At 41.0% G+C, this 18,903-nt stretch overlaps 60 non-coding genes across 60 annotated transcripts in view; all 60 read right to left on the reverse strand.

The window, feature by feature from the left end:
* trnaq-uug (transfer RNA glutamine (anticodon UUG)) overlaps nucleotides 1-51 on the reverse strand; it is a 72-nt gene extending 21 nt beyond the window's left edge. The window contains exon 1 of the tRNA in view: nucleotides 1-51. This exon is cut by the window's left edge and continues 21 nt beyond it. This is a non-coding gene — a tRNA (tRNA-Gln).
* Nucleotides 52-542: 491 nt separating this feature from the next.
* Nucleotides 543-614, reverse strand: trnaq-uug (transfer RNA glutamine (anticodon UUG)). The gene has a single exon. It is a non-coding gene; the product is annotated as a tRNA-Gln (tRNA).
* A 214-nt stretch (nucleotides 615-828) lies between these two features.
* On the reverse strand, nucleotides 829-900 carry trnaq-uug (transfer RNA glutamine (anticodon UUG)). The gene has a single exon. It is a non-coding gene; the product is annotated as a tRNA-Gln (tRNA).
* Nucleotides 901-1,113: 213 nt separating this feature from the next.
* trnaq-uug (transfer RNA glutamine (anticodon UUG)) lies at nucleotides 1,114-1,185 on the reverse strand. Its single transcript has one exon. It is a non-coding gene; the product is annotated as a tRNA-Gln (tRNA).
* Nucleotides 1,186-1,397: 212 nt separating this feature from the next.
* trnaq-uug (transfer RNA glutamine (anticodon UUG)) lies at nucleotides 1,398-1,469 on the reverse strand. The gene has a single exon. It is a non-coding gene; the product is annotated as a tRNA-Gln (tRNA).
* Nucleotides 1,470-1,682: 213 nt separating this feature from the next.
* On the reverse strand, nucleotides 1,683-1,754 carry trnaq-uug (transfer RNA glutamine (anticodon UUG)). The gene has a single exon. It is a non-coding gene; the product is annotated as a tRNA-Gln (tRNA).
* Nucleotides 1,755-1,967: 213 nt separating this feature from the next.
* Nucleotides 1,968-2,039, reverse strand: trnaq-uug (transfer RNA glutamine (anticodon UUG)). Its single transcript has one exon. It is a non-coding gene; the product is annotated as a tRNA-Gln (tRNA).
* Nucleotides 2,040-2,253: 214 nt separating this feature from the next.
* On the reverse strand, nucleotides 2,254-2,325 carry trnaq-uug (transfer RNA glutamine (anticodon UUG)). Its single transcript has one exon. It is a non-coding gene; the product is annotated as a tRNA-Gln (tRNA).
* Nucleotides 2,326-2,540: 215 nt separating this feature from the next.
* On the reverse strand, nucleotides 2,541-2,612 carry trnaq-uug (transfer RNA glutamine (anticodon UUG)). Its single transcript has one exon. It is a non-coding gene; the product is annotated as a tRNA-Gln (tRNA).
* A 217-nt stretch (nucleotides 2,613-2,829) lies between these two features.
* On the reverse strand, nucleotides 2,830-2,901 carry trnaq-uug (transfer RNA glutamine (anticodon UUG)). Its single transcript has one exon. It is a non-coding gene; the product is annotated as a tRNA-Gln (tRNA).
* A 496-nt stretch (nucleotides 2,902-3,397) lies between these two features.
* trnaq-uug (transfer RNA glutamine (anticodon UUG)) lies at nucleotides 3,398-3,469 on the reverse strand. The gene has a single exon. It is a non-coding gene; the product is annotated as a tRNA-Gln (tRNA).
* A 212-nt stretch (nucleotides 3,470-3,681) lies between these two features.
* Nucleotides 3,682-3,753, reverse strand: trnaq-uug (transfer RNA glutamine (anticodon UUG)). Its single transcript has one exon. It is a non-coding gene; the product is annotated as a tRNA-Gln (tRNA).
* Nucleotides 3,754-3,965: 212 nt separating this feature from the next.
* trnaq-uug (transfer RNA glutamine (anticodon UUG)) lies at nucleotides 3,966-4,037 on the reverse strand. The gene has a single exon. It is a non-coding gene; the product is annotated as a tRNA-Gln (tRNA).
* Nucleotides 4,038-4,269: 232 nt separating this feature from the next.
* trnaq-uug (transfer RNA glutamine (anticodon UUG)) lies at nucleotides 4,270-4,341 on the reverse strand. Its single transcript has one exon. It is a non-coding gene; the product is annotated as a tRNA-Gln (tRNA).
* Nucleotides 4,342-4,554: 213 nt separating this feature from the next.
* trnaq-uug (transfer RNA glutamine (anticodon UUG)) lies at nucleotides 4,555-4,626 on the reverse strand. The gene has a single exon. It is a non-coding gene; the product is annotated as a tRNA-Gln (tRNA).
* Nucleotides 4,627-4,837: 211 nt separating this feature from the next.
* On the reverse strand, nucleotides 4,838-4,909 carry trnaq-uug (transfer RNA glutamine (anticodon UUG)). Its single transcript has one exon. It is a non-coding gene; the product is annotated as a tRNA-Gln (tRNA).
* Nucleotides 4,910-5,122: 213 nt separating this feature from the next.
* trnaq-uug (transfer RNA glutamine (anticodon UUG)) lies at nucleotides 5,123-5,194 on the reverse strand. The gene has a single exon. It is a non-coding gene; the product is annotated as a tRNA-Gln (tRNA).
* Nucleotides 5,195-5,406: 212 nt separating this feature from the next.
* trnaq-uug (transfer RNA glutamine (anticodon UUG)) lies at nucleotides 5,407-5,478 on the reverse strand. The gene has a single exon. It is a non-coding gene; the product is annotated as a tRNA-Gln (tRNA).
* Nucleotides 5,479-5,690: 212 nt separating this feature from the next.
* On the reverse strand, nucleotides 5,691-5,762 carry trnaq-uug (transfer RNA glutamine (anticodon UUG)). The gene has a single exon. It is a non-coding gene; the product is annotated as a tRNA-Gln (tRNA).
* A 211-nt stretch (nucleotides 5,763-5,973) lies between these two features.
* On the reverse strand, nucleotides 5,974-6,045 carry trnaq-uug (transfer RNA glutamine (anticodon UUG)). The gene has a single exon. It is a non-coding gene; the product is annotated as a tRNA-Gln (tRNA).
* Nucleotides 6,046-6,260: 215 nt separating this feature from the next.
* On the reverse strand, nucleotides 6,261-6,332 carry trnaq-uug (transfer RNA glutamine (anticodon UUG)). The gene has a single exon. It is a non-coding gene; the product is annotated as a tRNA-Gln (tRNA).
* Nucleotides 6,333-6,546: 214 nt separating this feature from the next.
* Nucleotides 6,547-6,618, reverse strand: trnaq-uug (transfer RNA glutamine (anticodon UUG)). Its single transcript has one exon. It is a non-coding gene; the product is annotated as a tRNA-Gln (tRNA).
* A 213-nt stretch (nucleotides 6,619-6,831) lies between these two features.
* On the reverse strand, nucleotides 6,832-6,903 carry trnaq-uug (transfer RNA glutamine (anticodon UUG)). The gene has a single exon. It is a non-coding gene; the product is annotated as a tRNA-Gln (tRNA).
* A 211-nt stretch (nucleotides 6,904-7,114) lies between these two features.
* On the reverse strand, nucleotides 7,115-7,186 carry trnaq-uug (transfer RNA glutamine (anticodon UUG)). The gene has a single exon. It is a non-coding gene; the product is annotated as a tRNA-Gln (tRNA).
* Nucleotides 7,187-7,401: 215 nt separating this feature from the next.
* Nucleotides 7,402-7,473, reverse strand: trnaq-uug (transfer RNA glutamine (anticodon UUG)). The gene has a single exon. It is a non-coding gene; the product is annotated as a tRNA-Gln (tRNA).
* A 212-nt stretch (nucleotides 7,474-7,685) lies between these two features.
* Nucleotides 7,686-7,757, reverse strand: trnaq-uug (transfer RNA glutamine (anticodon UUG)). The gene has a single exon. It is a non-coding gene; the product is annotated as a tRNA-Gln (tRNA).
* Nucleotides 7,758-7,968: 211 nt separating this feature from the next.
* On the reverse strand, nucleotides 7,969-8,040 carry trnaq-uug (transfer RNA glutamine (anticodon UUG)). Its single transcript has one exon. It is a non-coding gene; the product is annotated as a tRNA-Gln (tRNA).
* Nucleotides 8,041-8,253: 213 nt separating this feature from the next.
* Nucleotides 8,254-8,325, reverse strand: trnaq-uug (transfer RNA glutamine (anticodon UUG)). The gene has a single exon. It is a non-coding gene; the product is annotated as a tRNA-Gln (tRNA).
* Nucleotides 8,326-8,537: 212 nt separating this feature from the next.
* On the reverse strand, nucleotides 8,538-8,609 carry trnaq-uug (transfer RNA glutamine (anticodon UUG)). The gene has a single exon. It is a non-coding gene; the product is annotated as a tRNA-Gln (tRNA).
* A 214-nt stretch (nucleotides 8,610-8,823) lies between these two features.
* On the reverse strand, nucleotides 8,824-8,895 carry trnaq-uug (transfer RNA glutamine (anticodon UUG)). Its single transcript has one exon. It is a non-coding gene; the product is annotated as a tRNA-Gln (tRNA).
* Nucleotides 8,896-9,106: 211 nt separating this feature from the next.
* trnaq-uug (transfer RNA glutamine (anticodon UUG)) lies at nucleotides 9,107-9,178 on the reverse strand. The gene has a single exon. It is a non-coding gene; the product is annotated as a tRNA-Gln (tRNA).
* Nucleotides 9,179-9,392: 214 nt separating this feature from the next.
* On the reverse strand, nucleotides 9,393-9,464 carry trnaq-uug (transfer RNA glutamine (anticodon UUG)). Its single transcript has one exon. It is a non-coding gene; the product is annotated as a tRNA-Gln (tRNA).
* Nucleotides 9,465-9,676: 212 nt separating this feature from the next.
* On the reverse strand, nucleotides 9,677-9,748 carry trnaq-uug (transfer RNA glutamine (anticodon UUG)). Its single transcript has one exon. It is a non-coding gene; the product is annotated as a tRNA-Gln (tRNA).
* Nucleotides 9,749-9,959: 211 nt separating this feature from the next.
* On the reverse strand, nucleotides 9,960-10,031 carry trnaq-uug (transfer RNA glutamine (anticodon UUG)). Its single transcript has one exon. It is a non-coding gene; the product is annotated as a tRNA-Gln (tRNA).
* Nucleotides 10,032-10,241: 210 nt separating this feature from the next.
* On the reverse strand, nucleotides 10,242-10,313 carry trnaq-uug (transfer RNA glutamine (anticodon UUG)). The gene has a single exon. It is a non-coding gene; the product is annotated as a tRNA-Gln (tRNA).
* A 212-nt stretch (nucleotides 10,314-10,525) lies between these two features.
* On the reverse strand, nucleotides 10,526-10,597 carry trnaq-uug (transfer RNA glutamine (anticodon UUG)). Its single transcript has one exon. It is a non-coding gene; the product is annotated as a tRNA-Gln (tRNA).
* A 211-nt stretch (nucleotides 10,598-10,808) lies between these two features.
* trnaq-uug (transfer RNA glutamine (anticodon UUG)) lies at nucleotides 10,809-10,880 on the reverse strand. Its single transcript has one exon. It is a non-coding gene; the product is annotated as a tRNA-Gln (tRNA).
* A 214-nt stretch (nucleotides 10,881-11,094) lies between these two features.
* trnaq-uug (transfer RNA glutamine (anticodon UUG)) lies at nucleotides 11,095-11,166 on the reverse strand. The gene has a single exon. It is a non-coding gene; the product is annotated as a tRNA-Gln (tRNA).
* Nucleotides 11,167-11,377: 211 nt separating this feature from the next.
* Nucleotides 11,378-11,449, reverse strand: trnaq-uug (transfer RNA glutamine (anticodon UUG)). The gene has a single exon. It is a non-coding gene; the product is annotated as a tRNA-Gln (tRNA).
* A 210-nt stretch (nucleotides 11,450-11,659) lies between these two features.
* Nucleotides 11,660-11,731, reverse strand: trnaq-uug (transfer RNA glutamine (anticodon UUG)). The gene has a single exon. It is a non-coding gene; the product is annotated as a tRNA-Gln (tRNA).
* A 211-nt stretch (nucleotides 11,732-11,942) lies between these two features.
* trnaq-uug (transfer RNA glutamine (anticodon UUG)) lies at nucleotides 11,943-12,014 on the reverse strand. Its single transcript has one exon. It is a non-coding gene; the product is annotated as a tRNA-Gln (tRNA).
* Nucleotides 12,015-12,230: 216 nt separating this feature from the next.
* On the reverse strand, nucleotides 12,231-12,302 carry trnaq-uug (transfer RNA glutamine (anticodon UUG)). Its single transcript has one exon. It is a non-coding gene; the product is annotated as a tRNA-Gln (tRNA).
* A 213-nt stretch (nucleotides 12,303-12,515) lies between these two features.
* Nucleotides 12,516-12,587, reverse strand: trnaq-uug (transfer RNA glutamine (anticodon UUG)). Its single transcript has one exon. It is a non-coding gene; the product is annotated as a tRNA-Gln (tRNA).
* A 216-nt stretch (nucleotides 12,588-12,803) lies between these two features.
* Nucleotides 12,804-12,876, reverse strand: trnaq-uug (transfer RNA glutamine (anticodon UUG)). Its single transcript has one exon. It is a non-coding gene; the product is annotated as a tRNA-Gln (tRNA).
* A 207-nt stretch (nucleotides 12,877-13,083) lies between these two features.
* Nucleotides 13,084-13,155, reverse strand: trnaq-uug (transfer RNA glutamine (anticodon UUG)). The gene has a single exon. It is a non-coding gene; the product is annotated as a tRNA-Gln (tRNA).
* Nucleotides 13,156-13,648: 493 nt separating this feature from the next.
* trnaq-uug (transfer RNA glutamine (anticodon UUG)) lies at nucleotides 13,649-13,720 on the reverse strand. Its single transcript has one exon. It is a non-coding gene; the product is annotated as a tRNA-Gln (tRNA).
* Nucleotides 13,721-13,933: 213 nt separating this feature from the next.
* On the reverse strand, nucleotides 13,934-14,005 carry trnaq-uug (transfer RNA glutamine (anticodon UUG)). The gene has a single exon. It is a non-coding gene; the product is annotated as a tRNA-Gln (tRNA).
* Nucleotides 14,006-14,219: 214 nt separating this feature from the next.
* trnaq-uug (transfer RNA glutamine (anticodon UUG)) lies at nucleotides 14,220-14,291 on the reverse strand. Its single transcript has one exon. It is a non-coding gene; the product is annotated as a tRNA-Gln (tRNA).
* A 212-nt stretch (nucleotides 14,292-14,503) lies between these two features.
* On the reverse strand, nucleotides 14,504-14,575 carry trnaq-uug (transfer RNA glutamine (anticodon UUG)). Its single transcript has one exon. It is a non-coding gene; the product is annotated as a tRNA-Gln (tRNA).
* Nucleotides 14,576-14,787: 212 nt separating this feature from the next.
* trnaq-uug (transfer RNA glutamine (anticodon UUG)) lies at nucleotides 14,788-14,859 on the reverse strand. The gene has a single exon. It is a non-coding gene; the product is annotated as a tRNA-Gln (tRNA).
* A 213-nt stretch (nucleotides 14,860-15,072) lies between these two features.
* trnaq-uug (transfer RNA glutamine (anticodon UUG)) lies at nucleotides 15,073-15,144 on the reverse strand. The gene has a single exon. It is a non-coding gene; the product is annotated as a tRNA-Gln (tRNA).
* A 213-nt stretch (nucleotides 15,145-15,357) lies between these two features.
* trnaq-uug (transfer RNA glutamine (anticodon UUG)) lies at nucleotides 15,358-15,429 on the reverse strand. Its single transcript has one exon. It is a non-coding gene; the product is annotated as a tRNA-Gln (tRNA).
* A 496-nt stretch (nucleotides 15,430-15,925) lies between these two features.
* Nucleotides 15,926-15,997, reverse strand: trnaq-uug (transfer RNA glutamine (anticodon UUG)). Its single transcript has one exon. It is a non-coding gene; the product is annotated as a tRNA-Gln (tRNA).
* Nucleotides 15,998-16,494: 497 nt separating this feature from the next.
* On the reverse strand, nucleotides 16,495-16,566 carry trnaq-uug (transfer RNA glutamine (anticodon UUG)). Its single transcript has one exon. It is a non-coding gene; the product is annotated as a tRNA-Gln (tRNA).
* A 494-nt stretch (nucleotides 16,567-17,060) lies between these two features.
* Nucleotides 17,061-17,132, reverse strand: trnaq-uug (transfer RNA glutamine (anticodon UUG)). The gene has a single exon. It is a non-coding gene; the product is annotated as a tRNA-Gln (tRNA).
* Nucleotides 17,133-17,346: 214 nt separating this feature from the next.
* trnaq-uug (transfer RNA glutamine (anticodon UUG)) lies at nucleotides 17,347-17,418 on the reverse strand. Its single transcript has one exon. It is a non-coding gene; the product is annotated as a tRNA-Gln (tRNA).
* A 212-nt stretch (nucleotides 17,419-17,630) lies between these two features.
* Nucleotides 17,631-17,702, reverse strand: trnaq-uug (transfer RNA glutamine (anticodon UUG)). The gene has a single exon. It is a non-coding gene; the product is annotated as a tRNA-Gln (tRNA).
* Nucleotides 17,703-18,197: 495 nt separating this feature from the next.
* Nucleotides 18,198-18,269, reverse strand: trnaq-uug (transfer RNA glutamine (anticodon UUG)). The gene has a single exon. It is a non-coding gene; the product is annotated as a tRNA-Gln (tRNA).
* Nucleotides 18,270-18,482: 213 nt separating this feature from the next.
* On the reverse strand, nucleotides 18,483-18,554 carry trnaq-uug (transfer RNA glutamine (anticodon UUG)). The gene has a single exon. It is a non-coding gene; the product is annotated as a tRNA-Gln (tRNA).
* Nucleotides 18,555-18,767: 213 nt separating this feature from the next.
* trnaq-uug (transfer RNA glutamine (anticodon UUG)) lies at nucleotides 18,768-18,839 on the reverse strand. The gene has a single exon. It is a non-coding gene; the product is annotated as a tRNA-Gln (tRNA).
* Between the last annotated feature and the right edge of the window lie 64 nt (nucleotides 18,840-18,903).

Here is an 18,903-nt window from a genome sequence, read left to right on the forward strand (position 1 = left end):
TCGGATCACTGGATTCAAAGTCCAGAATGCTAACCATTACACCATGGAACCAGCATGAAAAAGCACTGCTTGACCCAAACTTGTAAAGTTCCAACAATAAACTATTAAATAGTTAAAAAGTTAAATTGTGGAGTGTTAAAAATGACACCATCAAGCCATCTACTGGGTGACACGAAGGTTCAATGTTTGAGAAGGCTTGGTTTTTCCAAAGCATCTTTTTCATTGCCACAAGCAGCTCTGCACAGGCTTTTACCAACAACAAAGGTTCCACCGAGACTTAAACTCAGATCACTGGATTCAAAGTGCAGAGAGCTAACCATTACACCATGGAACCAGCATGGAAAAGCACTGCTTGACCCAAACTTGCAAAGTTCCAACAATAAACTATTAAATAGTTAAAAAGTTAAATTGTGGAGTGTTAAAAATGACACCAAGCCATCTACTGGGTGACACGAAGGTTCGTTGTTTGAGAAGGCTTGGTTTTTCCAAAGCATCTTATTAATTGTCACAAGCAGCTCTGCACAGGCTTTTACCAACAACAAAGGTTCCACCGAGACTTGAACTCGGATCACTGGATTCAAAGTCCAGAGTGCTAACCATTACACCATGGAACCTGCATGCAAAAAAGCACTGCTTGACCCAAACTTGCAAAGTTCCAACCAATACAGTAAGAAAGAAGTTAAAAAGTGAAATTGTGGAGTGTTAAAAATGACACCATAAAGCCATCTATTGGGTGACAGAAAGGTTCAATGTTTGAGAAGGCTTGGTTTTTCCAAAGCATCTTTTTATTACCACAAGCAGCTCTGCACAGGCTTTTACCAACAACAAAGGTTCCACCGGGACTTGAACTCGGATCACTGGATTCAAAGTCCAGAGTGCTAACCATTACACCATGGAACCGGCATGGAAAAACCCACCGCTTGACCCAAACTTGCAAAGTTCCAACAATACACTATTAAATAGTTAAAAAGTTAAATTGTGGAGTGTTAAAAATGACACCATAAAGCCATCTACTGGGTGACACGAAGGTTCGTTGTTTGAGAAGGCTTGGTTTTTCCAAAGCATCTTTTTCATTGCCACAAGTAGCTCTGCACAGGCTTTTACCAACAACAAAGGTTCCACCGAGACTTGAACTCGGATCACTGGATTCAAAGTCCAGAGTGCTAACCATTACACCATGGAACCTGCATGGAAAAGCACTGCTTGACCCAAACTTGCAAAGTTCCAACCAATACAGTAAGAAAGAAGTTAAAAAGTGAAATTGTGGAGTGTTAAAAATGACACCATAAAGCCATCTACTGGGTGACAGAAAGGTTCGTTGTTTGAGAAGGCTTGGTTTTTCCAAAGCATCTTTTTATTACCACAAGCAGCTCTGCACAGGCTTTTACCAACAACAAAGGTTCCACCGAGACTAGAATTCGGATCACTGGATTCAAAGTCCAGAGTGCTAACCATTACACCATGGAACCGGCACGGAGAAAGGTACTGCTTGACCCAAACTTGCAAAGTTCCAACAATACACTATTAAATATAAAAAAAATAAAATTGTGGAGTGTTAAAAATGACACCATAAAGCCATCTACTGGGTGACAGGAAGGTTCAATGTTTGAGAAGGCTTGGTTTTTCCAAAGCATCTTTTTCATTGCCACAAGCAGCTCTGCACAGGCTTTTACCAACAACAAAGGTTCCACCGAGACTTGAACTCGGATCACTGGATTCAAAGTCCAGAGTGCTAACCATTACACCATGGAACCTGCATGGAAAAGCACTGCTTGACCCAAACTTGCAAAGTTCCAACCAATACAGTATGAAATAGTTAAAAAGTTAAATTGTGGAGTGTTAAAAATGCCACCATCAAGCCATCTACTGGGTGACACGATGGTTTGTTGTTTGAAAAGGCTTGGTTTTTTCCAAAGCATCTTATTAATTGTCACAAGCAGCTCGGCACAGGCTTTTACCAACAACAAAGGTTCCACCGAGACTTAAACTTGGATCACTGGATTCAAAGTCCAGAGTGCTAACCATTACACCATGGAACCGGCATGTAGAAAAGCAATGCTTGACCCAAACTTGCAAAGTTCCAACAATACACTATTAAATAGTTAAAAAAATTAAATTGTGGAGTGTTAAAAATGACACCATAAAGCCATCTACTGGGTGACACGAAAGGTTCGTTGTTTGAGAAGGCTTGGTTTTTCCAAAGCATCTTTTTATTACCACAAGCAGCTCTGCACAGGCTTTTACCAACAACAAAGGTTCCACCGAGACTTGAACTCGGATCACTGGATTCAAAGTCCAGAGTGCTAACCATTACACCATGGAACCGGCATGGAAAAAAAAGGACTGCTTGACCCAAACTTGCAAAGTTCCAACCAATACAGTAAGAAATAGTTAAAAAGTTAAATTGTGGAGTGTTAAAAATGACACCATAAAGCCATCTATTGGGTGACAGAAAGGTTCGTTGTTTGAGAAGGCTTGGTTTTTCCAAAGCATCTTTTTATTACCACAAGCAGCTCTGCACAGGCTTTTACCAACAACAAAGGTTCCACCGAGACTTGAACTCGGATCACTGGATTCAAAGTCCAGAGTGCTAACCATTACACCATGGAACCGGCATGGAAAAAAAAGGACTGCTTGACCCAAACTTGCAAAGTTCCAACCAATACAGTAAGAAAGAAGTTAAAAAGTTAAATTGTGGAGTGTTAAAAATGACACCATAAAGCCATCTATTGGGTGACAGAAAGGTTCGTTGTTTGAGAAGGCTTGGTTTTTCCAAAGCATCTTTTTCATTGCCACAAGCAGCTCTGCACAGGCTTTTACCAACAACAAAGGTTCCACCGAGACTTGAACTCGGATCACTGGATTCAAAGTCCAGAGTGCTAACCATTACACCATGGAACCAGCATGGAAAAGCACTGCTTGACCCAAACTTGTAAAGTTCCAACAATAAACTATTAAATAGTTAAAAAGTTAAATTGTGGAGTGTTAAAAATGCCACCATCAAGCCATCTACTGGGTGACACGAAGGTTCAATGTTTGAGAAGGCTTGGTTTTTCCAAAGCATCTTTTTCATTGCCACAAGCAGCTCTGCACAGGCTTTTACCAACAACAGAGGTTCCACCGAGACTTAAACTCAGATCACTGGATTCAAAGTGCAGAGTAGCTAACCATTACACCATGGAACCAGCATGGAAAAGCACTGCTTGTCGAAACTTGCAAAGGTTCCAACAATAAACTATTAAATAGTTAAAAAGTTAAATTGTGGAGTGTTAAAAATGCCACCATCAAGCCATCTACTGGGTGACACAAAGGTTCAATGTTTGAGAAGGCTTGGTTTTTCCAAAGCATCTTTTTCATTGCCACAAGCAGCTCTGAACAGGCCTTTTACCAACAACAAAGGTTCCACCTAGACTTGAACTCGGATCACTGGATTCAAAGTCCAGAGTGCTAACCATTACACCATGGAACCGGCACGGAGAAAGGTACTGCTTGACCCAAACTTGCAAAGTTCCAACAATACACTATTAAATAGTAAAAAAATTAAATTGTGGAGTGTTAAAAATGACACCATAAAGCCATCTACTGGGTGACACGAAGGTTTGTTGTTTGAGAAGGCTTGGTTTTTCCAAAGCATCTTTTTATTACCACAAGCAGCTCTGCACAGGCTTTTACCAACAACAAAGGTTCCACCGAGACTTGAACTCGGATCACTGGATTCAAAGTCCAGAGTGCTAACCATTACACCATGGAACCTGCATGGAAAAGCACTGCTTGACCCAAACTTGCAAAGTTCCAACCAATACAGTAAGAAAGAAGTTAAAAAGTGAAATTGTGGAGTGTTAAAAATGACACCATAAAGCCATCTATTGGGTGACAGAAAGGTTCGTTGTTTGAGAAGGCTTGGTTTTTCCAAAGCATCTTTTTATTACCACAAGCAGCTCTGCACAGGCTTTTACCAACAACAAAGGTTCCACCGAGACTTGAACTCGGATCACTGGATTCAAAGTCCAGAGTGCTAACCATTACACCATGGAACCGCCATGGACAAAGCACTGCTTGACCCAAACTTGCAAAGTTCCAACAATACAGTATCAAAGAAGTTAAACAGATAAATTGTGGAGTGTTAAAAATGACACCATAAAGCCATCTATTGGGTGACAGAAAGGTTCGTTGTTTGAGAAGGCTTGGTTTTTCCAAAGCATCTTTTTATTACCACAAGCAGCTCTGCACAGGCTTAAGCAGCTCTGCACAGGCTTTTACCAACAACAAAGGTTCCACCGAGACTTGAACTCGGATCACTGGATTCAAAGTCCAGAGTGCTAACCATTACACCATGGAACCGCCATGGAAAAGCACTGCTTGACCCAAACTTGCAAAGTTCCAACCAATACAGTAAGAAAGAAGTTAAAAAGTGAAATTGTGGAGTGTTAAAAATGACACCATAAAGCCATCTATTGGGTGACAGAAAGGTTCGTTGTTTGAGAAGGCTTGGTTTTTCCAAAGCATCTTTTTCATTGCCACAAGCAGCTCTGCACAGGCTTTTACCAACAACAAAGGTTCCACCGAGACTTGAACTCGGATCACTGGATTCAAAGTCCAGAGTGCTAACCATTACACCATGGAACCAGCATGAAAAAGCACTGCTTGACCCAAACTTGCAAAGTTCCAACAATACACTATTAAATAGTAAAAAAATTAAATTGTGGAGTGTTAAAAATGACACCATAAAGCCATCTACTGGGTGACACGAAGGTTTGTTGTTTGAGAAGGCTTGGTTTTTCCAAAGCATCTTTTTCATTGCCACAAGCAGCTCTGCACAGGCTTTTACCAACAACAAAGGTTCCACCGAGACTTGAACTCGGATCACTGGATTCAAAGTCCAGAGTGCTAACCATTACACCATGGAACCTGCATGCAAAAAAAGCACTGCTTGACCCAAACTTGCAAAGTTCCAACAATAAACTATTAAATAGTTAAAAAGTTAAATTGTGGAGTGTTAAAAATGACACCATAAAGCCATCTACTGGGTGACACGAAGGTTCAATGTTTGAGAAGGCTTGGTTTTTCCAAAGCATCTTTTTATTACCACAAGCAGCTCTGCACAGGCTTTTACCAACAACAAAGGTTCCACCGAGACTTGAACTCGGATCACTGGATTCAAAGTCCAGAGTGCTAACCATTACACCATGGAACCGGCATGTAGAAAAGCAATGCTTGACCCAAACTTGCAAAGTTCCAACAATACACTATTAAATAGTAAAAAAATTAAATTGTGGAGTGTTAAAAATGACACCATAAAGCCATCTACTGGGTGACACGAAGGTTTGTTGTTTGAGAAGGCTTGGTTTTTCCAAAGCATCTTTTTATTACCACAAGCAGCTCTGCACAGGCTTTTACCAACAACAAAGGTTCCACCGAGACTTGAACTCGGATCACTGGATTCAAAGTCCAGAGTGCTAACCATTACACCATGGAACCTGCATGGAAAAGCAGTGCTTGACCCAAACTTGCAAAGTTCCAACCAATACAGTAAGAAAGAAGTTAAAAAGTTAAATTGTGGAGTGTTAAAAATGACACCATAAAGCCATCTATTGGGTGACAGAAAGGTTCGTTGTTTGAGAAGGCTTGGTTTTTCCAAAGCATCTTTTTATTACCACAAGCAGCTCTGCACAGGCTTTTACCAACAACAAAGGTTCCACCGAGACTTGAACTCGGATCACTGGATTCAAAGTCCAGAGTGCTAACCATTACACCATGGAACCGGCATGGAAAAGGTACTGCTTGACCCAAACTTGCAAAGTTCCAACAATACACTATTAAATAGTAAAAAAATTAAATTGTGGAGTGTTAAAAATGACACCATAAAGCCATCTACTGGGTGACACGAAGGTTTGTTGTTTGAGAAGGCTTGGTTTTTCCAAAGCATCTTTTTATTACCACAAGCAGCTCTGCACAGGCTTTTACCAACAACAAAGGTTCCACCGAGACTTGAACTCGGATCACTGGATTCAAAGTCCAGAGTGCTAACCATTACACCATGGAACCTGCATGCAAAAAAAGCACTGCTTGACCCAAACTTGCAAAGTTCCAACCAATACAGTAAGAAAGAAGTTAAAAAGTGAAATTGTGGAGTGTTAAAAATGACACCATAAAGCCATCTATTGGGTGACAGAAAGGTTCGTTGTTTGAGAAGGCTTGGTTTTTCCAAAGCATCTTTTTATTACCACAAGCAGCTCTGCACAGGCTTTTACCAACAACAAAGGTTCCACCGAGACTTGAACTCGGATCACTGGATTCAAAGTCCAGAGTGCTAACCATTACACCATGGAACCGGCACGGAGAAAGGTACTGCTTGACCCAAACTTGCAAAGTTCCAACAATACACTATTAAATATAAAAAAAATAAAATTGTGGAGTGTTAAAAATGACACCATAAAGCCATCTACTGGGTGACACGAAGGTTCGTTGTTTGAGAAGGCTTGGTTTTTCCAAAGCATCTTTTTAATTTACCACAAGCAGCTCTGCACAGGCTTTTACCAACAACAAAGGTTCCACCGAGACTTGAACTCGGATCACTGGATTCAAAGTCCAGAGTGCTAACCATTACACCATGGAACCTGCATGGAAAAGCACTGCTTGACCCAAACTTGCAAAGTTCCAACCAATACAGTAAGAAAGAAGTTAAAAAGTTAAATTGTGGAGTGTTAAAAATGACACCATAAAGCCATCTACTGGGTGACAGAAAGGTTCGTTGTTTGAGAAGGCTTGGTTTTTCCAAAGCATCTTTTTCATTGCCACAAGCAGCTCTGCACAGGCTTTTACCAACAACAAAGGTTCCACCGAGACTTGAACTCGGATCACTGGATTCAAAGTCCAGAGTGCTAACCATTACACCATGGAACCGGCACGGAGAAAAGCAATGCTTGACCCAAACTTGCAAAGTTCCAACAATACACTATTAAATAGTTAAAAATTAAATTGTGGAGTGTTAAAAATGACACCATAAAGCCATCTACTGGGTGACACGAAGGTTTGTTGTTTGAGAAGGCTTGGTTTTTCCAAAGCATCTTTTTATTACCACAAGCAGCTCTGCACAGGCTTTTACCAACAACAAAGGTTCCACCGAGACTTGAACTCGGATCACTGGATTCAAAGTCCAGAGTGCTAACCATTACACCATGGAACCTGCATGGAAAAGCAGTGCTTGACCCAAACTTGCAAAGTTCCAACCAATACAGTAAGAAAGAAGTTAAAAAGTGAAATTGTGGAGTGTTAAAAATGACACCATAAAGCCATCTATTGGGTGACAGAAAGGTTCGTTGTTTGAGAAGGCTTGGTTTTTCCAAAGCATCTTTTTAATTGTACCACAAGCAGCTCTGCACAGGCTTTTACCAACAACAAAGGTTCCACCGGGACTTGAACTCGGATCACTGGATTCAAAGTCCAGAGTGCTAACCATTACACCATGGAACCGGCATGGAAAAACCCACCGCTTGACCCAAACTTGCAAAGTTCCAACAATACACTATTAAATAGTAAAAAAATTAAATTGTGGAGTGTTAAAAATGACACCATAAAGCCATCTACTGGGTGACACGAAGGTTCGTTGTTTGAGAAGGCTTGGTTTTTCCAAAGCATCTTTTTATTACCACAAGCAGCTCTGCACAGGCTTTTACCAACAACAAAGGTTCCACCGAGACTTGAACTCGGATCACTGGATTCAAAGTCCAGAGTGCTAACCATTACACCATGGAACCTGCATGGAAAAAGCACTGCTTGACCCAAACTTGCAAAGTTCCAACAATAAACTATTAAATAGTTAAAAAGTTAAATTGTGGAGTGTTAAAAATGACACCATAAAGCCATCTACTGGGTGACAGAAAGGTTCGTTGTTTGAGAAGGCTTGGTTTTTCCAAAGCATCTTTTTATTACCACAAGCAGCTCTGCACAGGCTTTTACCAACAACAAAGGTTCCACCGAGACTTGAACTCGGATCACTGGATTCAAAGTCCAGAGTGCTAACCATTACACCATGGAACCGGCACTGATAAAAACACTGCTTGACCCAAACTTGCAAAGTTCCAACCAATACAGTAGAAATAGTTAAAAAGTTAAATTGTGGAGTGTTAAAAATGACACCATAAAGCCATCTACTGGGTGACAGAAAGGTTCGTTGTTTGAGAAGGCTTGGTTTTTCCAAAGCATCTTTTTCATTGCCACAAGCAGCTCTGCACAGGCTTTTACCAACAACAAAGGTTCCACCGAGACTTGAACTCGGATCACTGGATTCAAAGTCCAGAGTGCTAACCATTACACCATGGAACCGGCATGTAGAAAAGCAATGCTTGACCCAAACTTGCAAAGTTCCAACAATACACTATTAAATAGTTAAAAAATTAAATTGTGGAGTGTTAAAAATGACACCATAAAGCCATCTACTGGGTGACAGAAAGGTTCGTTGTTTGAGAAGGCTTGGTTTTTCCAAAGCATCTTTTTATTACCACAAGCAGCTCTGCACAGGCTTTTACCAACAACAAAGGTTCCACCGAGACTTGAACTCGGATCACTGGATTCAAAGTCCAGAGTGCTAACCATTACACCATGGAACCTGCACTGGAAAAGCACTGCTTGACCCAAACTTGCAAAGTTCCAACCAATACAGTAAGAAAGAAGTTAAAAAGTTAAATTGTGGAGTGTTAAAAATGACACCATAAAGCCATCTACTAGGTGACACGAAGGTTCGTTGTTTGAGAAGGCTTGGTTTTTCCAAAGCATCTTTTTCATTGCCACAAGCAGCTCTGCACAGGCTTTTACCAACAACAAAGGTTCCACCGAGACTTGAACTCAGATCACTGGATTCAAAGTCCAGAGTGCTAACCATTACACCATGGAACCAGCATGGAAAAGCACTGCTTGACCCAAACTTGCAAAGTTCCAACAATAAACTATTAAATAGTTAAAAAGTTAAATTGTGGAGTGTTAAAAATGCCACCATCAAGCCATCTACTGGGTGACAGGAAGGTTCAATGTTTGAGAAGGCTTGGTTTTTCCAAAGCATCTTTTTCATTGCCACAAGCAGCTCTGCACAGGCTTTTACCAACAACAAAGGTTCCACCGAGACTTGAACTCGGATCACTGGATTCAAAGTCCAGAGTGCTAACCATTACACCATGGAACCTGCATGGAAAAGCACTGCTTGACCCAAACTTGCAAAGTTCCAACCAATACAGTATGAAAGAAGTTAAAAAGTGAAATTGTGGAGTGTTAAAAATGACACCATAAAGCCATCTACTTGGGTGACAGAAAGGTTCGTTGTTTGAGAAGGCTTGGTTTTTCCAAAGCATCTTTTTCATTGCCACAAGCAGCTCTGCACAGGCTTTTACCAACAACAAAGGTTCCACCGAGACTTAAACTCAGATCACTGGATTCAAAGTCCAGAGTGCTAACCATTACACCATGGAACCAGCATGGAAAAAGCACTGCTTGACCCAAACTTGCAAAGTTCCAACAATAAACTATTAAATAGTTAAAAAGTTAAATTGTGGAGTGTTAAAAATGCCACCATCAAGCCATCTACTGGGTGACACGAAGGTTCAATGTTTGAGAAGGCTTGGTTTTTCCAAAGCATCTTTTTCATTGCCACAAGCAGCTCTGCACAGGCTTTTACCAACAACAAAGGTTCCACCGAGACTTGAACTCGGATCACTGGATTCAAAGTCCAGAGTGCTAACCATTACACCATGGAACCAGCATGAAAAAGCACTGCTTGACCCAAACTTGTAAAGTTCCAACAATAAACTATTAAATAGTTAAAAAGTTAAATTGTGGAGTGTTAAAAATGACACCATAAAGCCATCTACTGGGTGACACGAAGGTTCAATGTTTGAGAAGGCTTGGTTTTTCCAAAGCATCTTTTTCATTGCCACAAGCAGCTCTGCACAGGCTTTTACCAACAACAAAGGTTCCACCGAGACTTGAACTCAGATCACTGGATTCAAAGTCCAGAGTGCTAACCATTACACCATGGAACCAGCATGGAAAAGCACTGCTTGACCCAAACTTGCAAAGTTCCAACAATACACTATTAAATAGTTAAAAAGTTAAATTGTGGAGTGTTAAAAATGACACCATAAAGCCATCTACTGGGTGACACGAAGGTTCGTTGTTTGAGAAGGCTTGGTTTTTCCAAAGCATCTTTTTATTACCACAAGCAGCTCTGCACAGGCTTTTACCAACAACAAAGGTTCCACCGAGACTTGAACTCGGATCACTGGATTCAAAGTCCAGAGTGCTAACCATTACACCATGGAACCTGCATGGAAAAGCACTGCTTGACCCAAACTTGCAAAGTTCCAACCAATACAGTAAGAAAGAAGTTAAAAAGTTAAATTGTGGAGTGTTAAAAATGACACCATAAAGCCATCTACTGGGTGACAGAAAGGTTCGTTGTTTGAGAAGGCTTGGTTTTTCCAAAGCATCTTTTTATTACCACAAGCAGCTCTGCACAGGCTTTTACCAACAACAAAGGTTCCACCGAGACTTGAACTCGGATCACTGGATTCAAAGTCCAGAGTGCTAACCATTACACCATGGAACCGGCACGGAAAAGGTACTGCTTGACCCAAACTTGCAAAGTTCCAACAATACACTATTAAATAGTTAAAAATTAAATTGTGGAGTGTTAAAAATGACACCATAAAGCCATCTACTGGGTGACACGAAGGTTTGTTGTTTGAGAAGGCTTGGTTTTTCCAAAGCATCTTTTTCATTGTCACAAGCAGCTCTGCACAGGCTTTTACCAACAACAAAGGTTCCACCGAGACTTGAACTCGGATCACTGGATTCAAAGTCCAGAGTGCTAACCATTACACCATGGAACCTGCATGGAAAAAGCACTGCTTGACCCAAACTTGCAAAGTTCCAACCAATACAGTAAGAAAGAAGTTAAAAAGTGAAATTGTGGAGTGTTAAAAATGACACCATAAAGCCATCTATTGGGTGACAGAAAGGTTCAATGTTTGAGAAGGCTTGGTTTTTCCAAAGCATCTTATTAATTGTCACAAGCAGCTCGGCACAGGCTTTTACCAACAACAAAGGTTCCACCGAGACTTGAACTCGGATCACTGGATTCAAAGTCCAGAGTGCTAACCATTACACCATGGAACCAGCATGGAATAGCACTGCTTGACCCAAACTTGCAAAGTTCCAACAATACACTATTAAATAGTTAAAAAGTTAAATTGTGGAGTGTTAAAAATGACACCATAAAGCCATCTACTGGGTGACAGGAAGGTTCAATGTTTGAGAAGGCTTGGTTTTTCCAAAGCATCTTTTTCATTGCCACAAGCAGCTCTGCACAGGCTTTTACCAACAACAAAGGTTCCACCGAGACTTGAACTCGGATCACTGGATTCAAAGTCCAGAGTGCTAACCATTACACCATGGAACCGGCATGGAAAAGCACTGCTTGACCCAAACTTGCAAAGTTCCAACAATAAACTATTAAATAGTTAAAAAGTTAAATTGTGGAGTGTTAAAAATGACACCATAAAGCCATCTACTGGGTGACAGAAAGGTTCGTTGTTTGAGAAGGCTTGGTTTTTCCAAAGCATCTTTTTATTACCACAAGCAGCTCTGCACAGGCTTTTACCAACAACAAAGGTTCCACCGAGACTTGAACTCGGATCACTGGATTCAAAGTCCAGAGTGCTAACCATTACACCATGGAACCTGCATGGAAAAGCACTGCTTGACCCAAACTTGCAAAGTTCCAACCAATACAGTAAGAAAGAAGTTAAAAAGTAAATTGTGGAGTGTTAAAAATGACACCATAAAGCCATCTATTGGGTGACAGAAAGGTTCGTTGTTTGAGAAGGCTTGGTTTTTCCAAAGCATCTTTTTATTACCACAAGCAGCTCTGCACAGGCTTTTACCAACAACAAAGGTTCCACCGAGACTTGAACTCAGATCACTGGATTCAAAGTCCAGAGTGCTAACCATTACACCATGGAACCGGCATGGAAAAAAAAGGACTGCTTGACCCAAACTTGCAAAGTTCCAACCAACACAGTATGAAATAGTTAAAAAGTTAAATTGTGGAGTGTTAAAAATGACACCATAAAGCCATCTACTGGGTGACACGAAGGTTCGTTGTTTGAGAAGGCTTGGTTTTTCCAAAGCATCTTTTTCATTGCCACAAGCAGCTCTGCACAGGCTTTTACCAACAACAAAGGTTCCACCGAGACTTGAACTCGGATCACTGGATTCAAAGTCCAGAGTGCTAACCATTACACCATGGAACCGGCATGTAGAAAAGCAATGCTTGACCCAAACTTGCAAAGTTCCAACAATACACTATTAAATAGTTAAAAAGTTAAATTGTGGAGTGTTAAAAATGCCACCACCAAGCCATCTACTGGGTGACACGAAGGTTCGTTGTTTGAGAAGGCTTGGTTTTTCCAAAGCATCTTATTAATTGTCACAAGCAGCTCTGCACAGGCTTTTACCAACAACAAAGGTTCCACCGAGACTTGAACTCGGATAACTGGATTCAAAGTCCAGAGTGCTAACCATTACACCATGGAACCTGCACTGATAAAAACACTGCTTGACCCAAACTTGCAAAGTTCCAACCAATACAGTATTAGAAAGAAGTTAAAAAATTAAATTGTGGAGTGTTAAAAATGACACCATAAAGCCATCTATTGGGTGACAGAAAGGTTCGTTGTTTGAGAAGGCTTGGTTTTTCCAAAGCATCTTTTTATTACCACAAGCAGCTCTGCACAGGCTTTTACCAACAACAAAGGTTCCACCGAGATTTGAAACTCGGATCACTGGATTCAAAGTCCAGAGTGCTAACCATTACACCATGGAACCTGACATGGAAAAGCAGTGCTTGACCCAAACTTGCAAAGTTCCAACCAATACAGTAAGAAAGAAGTTAAAGATGTGGAGTGTTAAAAATGCCACCATCAAGCCATCTACTAGGTGACACGAAGGTTCGTTGTTTGAGAAGGCTTGGTTTTTCCAAAGCATCTTTTTCATTGCCACAAGCAGCTCTGCACAGGCTTTTACCAACAACAAAGGTTCCACCGAGACTTAAACTCAGATCACTGGATTCAAAGTCCAGAGTGCTAACCATTACACCATGGAACCAGCATGAAAAAGCACTGCTTGACCCAAACTTGTAAAGTTCCAACAATAAACTATTAAATAGTTAAAAAGTTAAATTGTGGAGTGTTAAAAATGCCACCATCAAGCCATCTACTGGGTGACACGAAGGTTCAATGTTTGAGAAGGCTTGGTTTTTCCAAAGCATCTTTTTCATTGCCACAAGCAGCTCTGCACAGGCTTTTACCAACAACAGAGGTTCCACCGAGACTTAAACTCAGATCACTGGATTCAAAGTGCAGAGAGCTAACCATTACACCATGGAACCAGCATGGAAAAGCACTGCTTGGTCGAAACTTGCAAAGGTCCAACAATAAACTATTAAATAGTTAAAAAGTTAAATTGTGGAGTGTTAAAAATGCCACCATCAAGCCATCTACTGGGTGACACAAAGGTTCAATGTTTGAGAAGGCTTGGTTTTTCCAAAGCATCTTTTTCATTGCCACAAGCAGCTCTGAACAGGCCTTACCAACAACAAAGGTTCCACCGAGACTTGAACTCGGATCACTGGATTCAAAGTCCAGAGTGCTAACCATTACACCATGGAACCGGCATGTAGAAAAGCAATGCTTGACCCAAACTTGCAAAGTTCCAACAATACACTATTAAATAGTTAAAAAGTTAAATTGTGGAGTGTTAAAAATGCCACCACCAAGCCATCTACTGGGTGACACGAAGGTTCGTTGTTTGAGAAGGCTTGGTTTTTCCAAAGCATCTTATTAATTGTCACAAGCAGCTCTGCACAGGCTTTTACCAACAACAAAGGTTCCACCGAGACTTGAACTCGGATCACTGGATTCAAAGTCCAGAGTGCTAACCATTACACCATGGAACCTGCACAGAAAAAACCACTGCTTGACCCAAACTTGCAAAGTTCCAACCAATACAGTATGAAATCGTTAAAAAGTTAAATTGTGGAGTGTTAAAAATGACACCATAAAGCCATCTACTGGGTGACAGAAAGGTTCAATGTTTGAGAAGGCTTGGTTTTTCCAAAGCATCTTATTAATTGTCACAAGCAGCTCTGCACAGGCTTTTACCAACAACAAAGGTTCCACCGGGACTTGAACTCGGATCACTGGATTCAAAGTCCAGAGTGCTAACCATTACACCATGGAACCGGCATGGAAAAACCCACCGCTTGACTCAAACTTGCAAAGTTCCAACAATAAACTATTAAATAGTTAAAAAGTTAAATTGTGGAGTGTTAAAAATGACACCATAAAGCCATCTACTGGGTGACACGAAGGTTCGTTGTTTGAGAAGGCTTGGTTTTTCCAAAACATCTTATTCATTGTCACAAGCAGCTCTGCACAGGCCTTACCAACAACAAAGGTTCCACCGAGACTTGAACTCGGATCACTGGATTCAAAGTCCAGAGTGCTAACCATTACACCATGGAACCGGCATGGAAAAACCCACCGCTTGACCCAAACTTGCAAAGTTCCAACAATAAACTATTAAATAGTTAAAAAGTTAAATTGTGGAGTGTTAAAAATGCCACCACCAAGCCATCTACTGGGTGACACGAAGGTTCGTTGTTTGAGAAGGCTTGGTTTTTCCAAAGCATCTTTTTATTACCACAAGCAGCTCTGCACAGGCTTTTACCAACAACAAAGGTTCCACCGAGACTTAAACTTGGATCACTGGATTCAAAGTCCAGAGTGCTAACCATTACACCATGGAACCGGCACTGATAAAAACACTGCTTGACCCAAACTTGCAAAGTTCCAACCAATACAGTATGAAATAGTTAAAAAGTTAAATTGTGGAGTGTTAAAAATGACACCATAAAGCCATCTACTGGGTGACACAAAGGTTCGTTGTTTGAGAAGGCTTGGTTTTTCCAAAGCATCTTTTTCATTGCCACAAGCAGCTCTGAACAGGCCTTACCAACAACAAAGGTTCCACCGAGACTTGAACTCGGATCACTGGATTCAAAGTCCAGAGTGCTAACCATTACACCATGGAACCGGCATGTAGAAAAGCAATGCTTGACCCAAACTTGCAAAGTTCCAACAATACACTATTAAATAGTTAAAAAGTTAAATTGTGGAGTGTTAAAAATGCCACCACCAAGCCATCTACTGGGTGACACGAAGGTTCGTTGTTTGAGAAGGCTTGGTTTTTCCAAAGCATCTTATTAATTGTCACAAGCAGCTCGGCACAGGCTTTTACCAACAACAAAGGTTCCACCGAGACTTGAACTCGGATCACTGGATTCAAAGTCCAGAGTGCTAACCATTACACCATGGAACCTGCACTGATAAAAACACTGCTTGACCCAAACTTGCAAAGTTCCAACCAATACAGTATGAAATAGTTAAAAAGTTAAATTGTGGAGTGTTAAAAATGCCACCATCAAGCCATCTACTAGGTGACACGAAGGTTCGTTGTTTGAGAAGGCTTGGTTTTTCCAAAGCATCTTTTTCATTGCCACAAGCAGCTCTGCACAGGCTTTTACCAACAACAAAGGTTCCACCAAGACTTAAACTCAGATCACTGGATTCAAAGTGCAGAGAGCTAACCATTACACCATGGAACCAGCATGGAAAAGCACTGCTTGACCCAAACTTGCAAAGTTCCAACAATAAACTATTAAATAGTTAAAAAGTTAAATTGTGGAGTGTTAAAAATGCCACCATCAAGCCATCTACTGGGTGACAGGAAGGTTCAATGTTTGAGAAGGCTTGGTTTTTCCAAAGCATCTTTTTCATTGCCACAAGCAGCTCTGCACAGGCTTTACCAACAACAAAGGTTCCACCGAGACTTGAACTCGGATCACTGGATTCAAAGTCCAGAGTGCTAACCATTACACCATGGAACCGGCATGGAAAAAAAGGACTGCTTGACCCAAACTTGCACAGTTCCAACCAACACAGTATGAAATAGTTAAAAAGTTAAATTGTGGAGTGTTAAAAATGCCACCATCAAGCCATCTACTAGGTGACACGAAGGTTCGTTGTTTGAGAAGGATTGGTTTTTCCAAAGCATCTTTTTCATTGCCACAAGCAGCTCTGCACAGGCTTTTACCAACAACAAAGGTTCCACCGAGACTTAAACTCAGATCACTGGATTGAAAGTGCAGAGAGCTAACCATTACACCATGGAACCAGCATGAAAAAGCACTGCTTGACCCAAACTTGTAAAGTTCCAACAATAAACTATTAAATAGTTAAAAAGTTAAATTGTGGAGTGTTAAAAATGCCACCATCAAGCCATCTACTGGGTGACACGAAGGTTCAATGTTTGAGAAGGCTTGGTTTTTCCAAAGCATCTTTTTCATTGCCACAAGCAGCTCTGCACAGGCCTTACCAACAACAAAGGTTCCACCGAAACTTGAACTCGGATCACTGGATTCAAAGTCCAGAATGCTAACCATTACACCATGGAACCAGCATGAAAAAGCACTGCTTGACCCAAACTTGTAAAGTTCCAACAATAAACTATTAAATAGTTAAAAAGTTAAATTGTGGAGTGTTAAAAATGCCACCATCAAGCCATCTACTGGGTGACACGAAGGTTCAATGTTTGAGAAGGCTTGGTTTTTCCAAAGCATCTTTTTCATTGCCACAAGCAGCTCTGCACAGGCTTTTACCAACAACAGAGGTTCCACCGAGACTTAAACTCAGATCACTGGATTCAAAGTGCAGAGAGCTAACCATTACACCATGGAACCAGCATGGAAAAGCACTGCTTGGTCGAAACTTGCAAAGGTCCAACAATAAACTATTAAATAGTTAAAAAGTTAAATTGTGGAGTGTTAAAAATGCCACCACCAAGCCATCTACTGGGTGACACGAAGGTTCGTTGTTTGAGAAGGCTTGGTTTTTCCAAAGCATCTTATTAATTGTCACAAGCAGCTCGGCACAGGCTTTTACCAACAACAAAGGTTCCACCGAGACTTAAACTCGGATCACTGGATTCAAAGTCCAGAGTGCTAACCATTACACCATGGAACCTGCACAGAAAAAACCACTGCTTGACCCAAACTTGCAAAGTTCCAACCAATACAGTATGAAATCGTTAAAAAGTTAAATTGTGGAGTGTTAAAAATGCCACCATCAAGCCATCTACTGGGTGACAGAAAGGTTCAATGTTTGAGAAGGCTTGGTTTTTCCAAAGCATCTTATTAATTGTCACAAGCAGCTCGGCACAGGCTTTTACCAACAACAAAGGTTCCACCGGGACTTGGACTCGGATCACTGGATTCAAAGTCCAGAGTGCTAACCATTACACCATGGAACCGGCATGGAAAAACCCACCGCTTGACTCAAACTTGCAAAGTTCCAACAATAAACTATTAAATAGTTAAAAAGTTAAATTGTGGAGTGTTAAAAATGCCACCACCAAGCCATCTACTGGGTGACACGAAGGTTCGTTGTTTGAGAAGGCTTGGTTTTTCCAAAACATCTTATTCATTGTCACAAGCAGCTCTGCACAGGCCTTACCAACAACAAAGGTTCCACCGAGACTTGAACTCGGATCACTGGATTCAAAGTCCAGAGTGCTAACCATTACACCATGGAACCGGCATGGAAAAACCCACCGCTTGACCCAAACTTGCAAAGTTCCAACCAATACAGTATGAAATCGTTAAAAAGTTAAATTGTGGAGTGTTAAAAATGCCACCATCAAGCCATCTACTGGGTGACAGAAAGGTTCAATGTTTGAGAAGGCTTGGTTTTTCCAAAGCATCTTATTAATTGTCACAAGCAGCTCGGCACAGGCTTTTACCAACAACAAAGGTTCCACCAAGACTTAAACTCAGATCACTGGATTCAAAGTGCAGAGAGCTAACCATTACACCATGGAACCAGCATGGAATAGCACTGCTTGACCCAAACTTGCAAAGTTCCAACAATAAACTATTAAATAGTTAAAAAGTTAAATTGTGGAGTGTTAAAAATGCCACCATCAAGCCATCTACTGGGTGACAGGAAGGTTCAATGTTTGAGAAGGCTTGGTTTTTCAAAGCATCTTTTTCATTGCCACAAGCAGCTCTGCACAGGCTTTACCAACAACAAAGGTTCCACCGAGACTTGAACTCGGATCACTTGATTCAAAGTCCAGAGTGCTAACCATTACACCATGGAACCGGCATGGAAAAAAGGACTGCTTGACCCAAACTTGCAAAGTTCCAACCAATACAGTATGAAATAGTTAAAAAGTTAAATTGTGGAGTGTTAAAAATGCCACCATCAAGCCATCTACTGGGTGACACGATGGTTTGTTGTTTGAAAAGGCTTGGTTTTTTCAAAGCATCTTATTCATTGCCACAAGCAGCTCTGAACAGGCCTTACCAACAACAAAGGTTCCACCGAGACTTGAACTCGGATCACTGGATTCAAAGTCCAGAGTGCTAACCATTACACCATGGAACCGGCATGTAGAAAAGCAATGCTTGACCCAAACTTGCAAAGTTCCAACAATAAACTATTAAATAGTTAAAAAGTTAAATTGTGGAGTGTTAAAAATGCCACCACCAAGCCATCTACTGGGTGACACGAAGGTTCGTTGTTTGAGAAGGCTTGGTTTTTCCAAAGCATCTTATTAATTGTCACAAGCAGCTCGGCACAGGCTTTTACCAACAACAAAGGTTCCACCGAGACTTGAACTCGGATCACTGGATTCAAAGTCCAGAGTGCTAACCATTACACCATGGAACCTGCACTGATAAAAACACTGCTTGACCCAAACTTGCAAAGTTCCAACCAATACAGTATGAAATAG

Source organism: Misgurnus anguillicaudatus, chromosome 15, assembly GCF_027580225.2.
Source record: "Misgurnus anguillicaudatus chromosome 15, ASM2758022v2, whole genome shotgun sequence".
NCBI classification, from domain to species: Eukaryota; Metazoa; Chordata; class Actinopteri; order Cypriniformes; family Cobitidae; genus Misgurnus; species Misgurnus anguillicaudatus.